Below are 6,987 nucleotides of genomic sequence, written 5' to 3'. Positions count from 1 at the left end.
TCAAGCATTACAGAATTGGAAAAGGAGCCCTGCAAGGGGGCAAGGAGCCCTGCAAGGGGGCAAGGAGCCCTGCAAGGGGGCAAGGAGCCCTGCAAGGGGGCAAGGAGCCCTGCAAGGGGGCAAGGAGCCCTGCAAGGGGGCAAGGAGCCCTGCAAGGGGGCAAGGAGCCCTGCAAGGGGGCAAGGAGCCCTGCAAGGGGGCAAGGAGCCCTCCAAGGGGGAAAGGAGCCCTCCAAGGGGGAAAGGAGCCCTGCAAGGGGGAAAAGAGCAAGGAAAAGCAGCCCTGAAAGAATCAAGCATTACAGAATTGGAAAAGGAGCCCTGCAAGGGGGAAAGAGCAAGGAAAAGCAGCCCTGAAAGAGTCAAGCATTACAGAATTGGATAAGGAGCCCTGCAAGGGGGAAAGAGCAAGGAAAAGCAGCCCTGAAAGAATCAAGCATTACAGAATTGGAAAAGGAGCCCTGCAAGGGGGAAAGGAGCCCTGCAAGGGGGCAAGGAGCCCTGCAAGGGGGAAAGAGCAAGGAAAAGCAGCCCTGAAAGAATCAAGCATTACAGAATTGGAAAAGGAGCCCTGCAAGGGGGCAAGGAGCCCTGCAAGGGGGCAAGGAGCCCTGCAAGGGGGCAAGGAGCCCTGCAAGGGGGCAAGGAGCCCTGCAAGGGGGCAAGGAGCCCTGCAAGGGGGCAAGGAGCCCTGCAAGGGGGCAAGGAGCCCTGCAAGGGGGAAAGGAGCCCTGCAAGGGGGAAAGAGCAAGGAAAAGCAGCCCTGAAAGAATCAAGCATTACAGAATTGGAAAAGGAGCCCTGCAAGGGGGAAAGGAGCCCTGCAAGGGGGAAAGGAGCCCTGCAAGGGGGAAAGAGCAAGGAAAAGCAGCCCTGAAAGAATCAAGCATTACAGAATTGGAAAAGGAGCCCTGCAAGGGGGAAAGAGCAAGGAAAAGCAGCCTTGAAAGAGTCAAGCATTACAGAATTGGATAAGGAGCCCTGCAAGGGGGAAAGGAGCCCTGCAAGGGGGAAAGGAGCCCTGCAAGGGGGAAAGAGCAAGGAAAAGCAGCCCTGTAAGAATCAAGCATTACAGAATTGGAAAAGGAGCCCTGCAAGGGGGCAAGGAGCCCTGCAAGGGGGCAAGGAGCCCTGCAAGGGGGCAAGGAGCCCTGCAAGGGGGCAAGGAGCCCTGCAAGGGGGCAAGGAGCCCTGCAAGGGGGCAAGGAACCCTGCAAGGGGGCAAGGAGCCCTGCAAGGGGGAAAGGAGCCCTGCAAGGGGGAAAGGAGCCCTGCAAGGGGGAAAGGAGCCCTGCAAGGGGGAAAGGAGCCCTGCAAGGGGGAAAGGAGCCCTGCAGGGGGGCAAGGAGCCCTGCAGGGGGGCAAGGAGCCCTGCAGGGGGGCAAGGAGCCCTGCAGGGGGGCAAAGGAGCCCTGCAGGGGGGCAAAGGAGCCCTGCAGGGGGGCAAAGGAGCCCTGCAGGGGGGCAAAGGAGCCCTGCAGGGGGGCAAAGGAGCCCTGCAGGGGGGCAAAGGAGCCCTGCAAGGGGGAAAGAGCAAGGAAAAGCAGCCCTGAAAGAATCAAGCATTACAGAATTGGAAAAGGAGCCCTGGAAGGGGGAAAGAGCAAGGAAAAGCAGCCTTGTAAGAGTCAAGCATTACAGAATTGGATAAGGAGCCCTGCAAGGGGGAAAGGAGCCCTGCAAGGGGGAAAGGAGCCCTGCAAGGGGGAAAGGAGCCCTGCAAGGGGGAAAGAGCAAGGAAAAGCAGCCCTGAAAGAATCAAGCATTACAGAATTGGAAAAGGAGCCCTGCAAGGGGGCAAGGAGCCCGGCAAGGGGGCAAGGAGCCCTGCAAGGGGGAAAAGAGCAAGGAAAAGCAGCCCTGAAAGAGTCAAGCCTTACAGAATTGGAAAAGGAGCCCTGCAAGGGGGAAAGGAGCCCTGCAAGGGGCTGCAACTGCTCTGAATAATGAAAATTATATCATTCATGACATAAGAAACTCACTTTTGCCTGGTGGCAACGGCAGTCCATTCCCATCGTGTCACTCCATGTAATGAACATTGCATTTGGCCTTCTAACAGCCTCCTGGATTAATCCACCAAAGACGAGGTAGCACGCTGCACTTAATCTGAAGAGAGAAAGAAAGCAAGGTTCATGGAAAAAGGCACACAAGGCTCGCAAGAAGATACGGTGCTCCAGATCATGCCAGAGATAGGGCTACCACAGTGCCAGAACACGATTTACCACTAAAGGAAACATCTGGGGGCACATTCACAACTTCAGCACAAGCCGTAACGGCTCAGCATGTTCAGCTTTCTTACTGTTCAGCTGAAGAACAAGATACTCCCAAGTATCAGTCAGCAAGCAGTCGGATGATCCTGCCCTCTGGTTTTTATGATGACAGACATCATTACTGCCACCTTTGACACCTTACTAGGAGAAGCTTCCATTTATTAGCCTGGTCTTGATTCCTTCCATCAGCAGCTGCTCCTAAACTGACCTCCATTCATACAGTGATACCATCGACTTCTAGCACGAGCTGACCTGCAAGACAGAGAAGAGAAAGCAGGATGGCAACAAACACTGACATTGCACGTTCAAATATTCCTGAACAGCCACAAAAGAGACAAAACAGGAGATAAACGTATCCACAGCAACACCCCAGTTCATAAAGAAATGCAACTCCAGCCTGGCCTCAGCAGCCCTTATATATTTCTTACGCATTTGATTAAGCCGACTGCAGTTTTAACCAGGAGAATTCACAGTCTCTTGCAAATGCCACCGTAAAGCAGAACATGAGTCAGCAAAAGAAAGAAAAACAATAAAAAATAGCAATACAAACACCAATAAAGAAAAAATCAAGCCAAAGACCAGGGAATCAAAGTTTTAAAATAAACACACAAAAGAAATATAAAAAAAAAAAACACAGAGCATCTGTAATAGCAGAATAACTGGCACAATGGGAACATATTACAAAGGCAAGGAAAGAACGGCTCACCCACCTCTGAGGATAGAATTGCACAGAACAAACTCCACAGCGGAGAAATCCTCAGAAAAAAGTACCACCCAGGGGCAGTCAGCCTTCAAAAATGAGCTGTAAGAGAGGTGCAGCCAGGCTCCATCCCTTCCAGTCACTCAGCTGCATTGCCATCACCTGCACTAACCAGGACTGACCAGGTCCTTTCCCTAGGTGATAATCAGTGGCTCAGGCTGTGATTCAACAGTTCTCATACAGCATATCTAAAGAAAAATAGCAAAGCATAGATGAAAAACACAACAACAACAAATAAACCTTGAAGGATTCTAGGAAACAACACAAAATTTAAAAAAAAAAGATAAATAAATAAAAGCAAAGAAAAAATAATAAATCAAAGAAAAGCAAAAAACTAAGACAAGGAAAAACAGAAACAAACTTATTAAAAAAAAAAACAAAACAACAAAGAAAACACCAAATAGGAAAGAAAACCATAGCACTGCAAAGGAAAAAAAATAACACAGCAAAGCAAAGCACAGATGACAAAAAAACAACAAGGAAAACACACTTCCCTGACATGACATCTTGCCTCCTGAGCAGGTCACAATGTTTCTCACTCAGGTGCAGGGCAGGAAGGAAGCTGAGACCCCACGTGTTCCTTGCTGCACACTCCCATCTAAAAGGTCCATATGCTCCTTGGGAAGCACAATGCCACCTGAGGAAAAGAGAAAGCAGGAACAGGACATGCAGGTGGCTATCACCCACCAGAAGGCCAGATCCTTCCATCTGTTATCTGCTCCTCTTTTTAGTCCTAACAGGGCCCCGAGGATACAGAAATAGCAGTGCTTAGCAGAAGGACTCGGAGAAGGACCGGTAGAAACTGTCAGGAGGACAACTGGCATCGTGTGGACACAAACAGGCTGTTGGTGCAAGGAAGGAAACAGCACCTGAGCATTTCACCAGACAGGTTCCCTCCTCTCTGTCTTCCTGCAAAGATACAAAGATAAAAACCTCATTTCCTCTGAGCAACAATTGGAAACAAGACCAGAAAATTATTAATTCAAAGGCACTTTTAGGAGATGTATAACAGAGTCCTTCCCAGTTACACGAGCTTACGCTGTGGCCTTTGGAGAAACAAGCTGCCTTTGTGGTCCTGAGGGTTCCTTTTTGTCATCTGTTGGGCACAGCAAGAGAGCTTTTCTTGTACAAATCTATGCCCTGTGTACCTTTCTCCATCCCAAAACCTAGAGTTGCGGTGCAGACACTGGATGCTGACCAGAGCAGTAAAAGAACAGAAGAGGGGAAAAGCAGATACAGGTAAGACAACTAAAGGAAGGGAAAAGAGCAGAAGAGAAGGAAGGATACGGTTAAGAACAAAGGACAGAAGATGGAAAGTGCTATAGAGGATTGGACTGGACATGAGCAGATCAGAGCTACACCAAGGTGTGGCTTCTCCCTGTGTCCCTGTCCACCACTGGCAGCATCCCCCAATGACAGGGATGATGCTGCTCCAGCAGCTGATGGGGTTGTGGTCTGGGGTTACGTTCTATGCAGAGCCTCCACAACCTGCTACAGACCCCCAGTTCCCTGACACTTCTTTTTTTCAGGTGTCTGCACACAAGGAACAGGTGTTCTCTATGCCCTGCATGCTGGTAATTAGTGTGGGCAATTACTGTGTGGGAATTGGGGGAGCGAAATTCAGGGGTGGGATATGGAGGAGTATTGGAGGGGGCTGGGAAATTGTTTGGGTGGGATTGTAGAGATCAGATATGACTGCTAGGATGGGGGATATTTGGTTGGAAATATTGTCATTTCTATTACTCATTGCTTTGTATGATAAGTTATTAAATGCTTTATGTTCCCTCTGCTACATCTCTGCTTGCAGTTATTTGTGCAGTGACAAAGGTCCTCAGCTCTACATGCCCACCTCCAGGGTAGGATGGAGCACCACAGATGGCAGTGTTCCACAGCTGCCACCAGCAGCCCCAGCTCATCCCTCCACACCTGAGGTGTGAGTGGCTGTGAGAGGAATGTCTCTGTGGAAGTGCAGCTCATTCCTCCCCTCTGATGGGGGCAGAAGGCATCTGCATTTCCCTCATGGCTCTTATTTCCTGTGTTACTGTGGGAAATGAGCTGAGCCACTGTGCCTCCCTACTATGGCAAGCTCTGCAGCTCTGCCACTGTCTTTATACTCAGCTGTTCCTGTGTGTAGTGCTCCACACTTGGACCCTGCAGAGCCCAAAGGCCTCCTTGGCTGCTGTTACTCACCTGGACATTGAGGGTGCTGTGTCTCCAGTCTGTACCTGCTTCCAGGTGTCACTTGCAAGACACTGCGAGTCCACCTGGTTGGAACTGCAGTCAACAAACACAAATGTGAAAGAAATAAGAAAGGATTCTTTCATTTCACAGGCTTTCATCTCCATTGAAAGATGTTCTGCTGTGCAGCACAGCTGGGAGCATTTCATATGTGCAAAAAAGGGGGATAGGCCCTGGCTGTGCCGGGCCCCCTTCCGGCCCAGGCCCCAAAGCAGCCCCGACTGTGCTGGGTTCCCCTCTCACCTGGGCCCTGCAGTGGCCTCAGCTGTGCCTGGTCCCCCTCTGCTCTGGGCCCTGAGCTGGCCCCAGCTGTGCCTGGTCCTCCTCCATCCTGGGCCCCAAGGCCCTGCCTCTGCCTGCTCCCCCTCTGCTCTGGGCCCTGAGCTGGCCCTAACTGTGCCAGGCCCCCCTCTGGCACAGGCCCTGCCTCAAGCCCCGCCCCCTGTGGGCAGCAGTGCTAGTGCCTGTTGGTTTTGCTCTCTTCCCTCTTCTTTCCCTGTTCTCTTCACAAATGCTTTCAGATCCCCCAGGATGACGTGCACTGACACTGCTGCCTTCTTCCTGCACAAACTTTCTGGGCAGCTCAGCTTTTTCTACAGAGCAGCGTGCCTTTGGAAGTGCTTGGAGGATGTAAATGAACAGCAAGAGAACACTGAGCTCTTCTGGGTCTTTCTAGGAATGGCAAAGGGACAGGAGAGTGTGCTCAGCCTCGAGTGGTTGCTTGTATGCAGAAATCACAGTTGTCAACATCTGTGCTGTTTTGCTGTAGGCAGTAGTGTGTGACAAGAAGCCTACAATTATCAATTTAGTGAACGTAATTAATTGTAACAGTTCCCCTTCCTTCTTCCCTCGACACTTGGGTTATGGAGTTCTCCTATGCTATGTGCTGGTGTAAATCTCTGAGCCACAGCACTGTTGCATTTAGCAAAGTTCATGGCAACAGGCTTTGGCCAACCTCAGAGCTACGTAGATGATGAGAAGATATCCGATGATAGGAGAGAAAATGAACAAGCTCCAAGGTAAGTGTTGTTTTTTCCTTCTAGTCAGCACGCCATCGCTAAATGCTGTGACTTTTATCGTGACAGTGATGATCCCTTAACCTCACACTGTCTCGCTCCAATTTAGGAGTGAGGCAAAGGTTCTTTTAATAATGTTATGCCCGGCGTGAGATTAAGAAGAAGAGCATTCAAATGTTGATCCGACCAGTTTATTGGAAATAATAGACAATTGAGGGGATGGGGAAGGGAGAGTGACGAATGCCAAAATTAGGGTGATGGGGAAGGGAAAGTAGGCGATAGAAAAAGGTAGAAAAGAGCAAGAATTACGTTAAAGCGGGGAATAGTCACCTCCTGGATGCAGCAGCGTCCCATAGCACGTTGTTAACGTTGGTCCGGGGCAAAATAAGCGTAGGGGAGAGCAGCAACGGAGTAGCAGGCTGCAAGCAGCAGATCGGTGAATCGCAGAAAAGATGGTCAGAGTACCGTGGTCTCTAGAAGCAGAGTCTCGGGCAGCGAGGTCCCTCGGAGCAGAGTCTCGAGCAGCAAACCCAGAAGAGATAATAGGCAGCAGTAGGACAACGGTGGAGGAATCTGAGGTCGGATACCTAGATGCCCACAAAACCGTGGTTTGTCCGTGCCCTTTTTATCCTTCTTTCCAGCCTTCCAGAGATTTCGGGACGGCTCGGGTCAGAGTCTTGTGACTTCCTCAGAGCTTTCAATCT

This window comes from Coturnix japonica, chromosome 17 (assembly GCF_054131305.1).
Source record: "Coturnix japonica strain WE chromosome 17, WE-NBRP24, whole genome shotgun sequence".
NCBI lineage: Eukaryota > Metazoa > Chordata > Aves > Galliformes > Phasianidae > Coturnix > Coturnix japonica.
Note: the sequence above shows the minus strand (reverse complement) of the source record.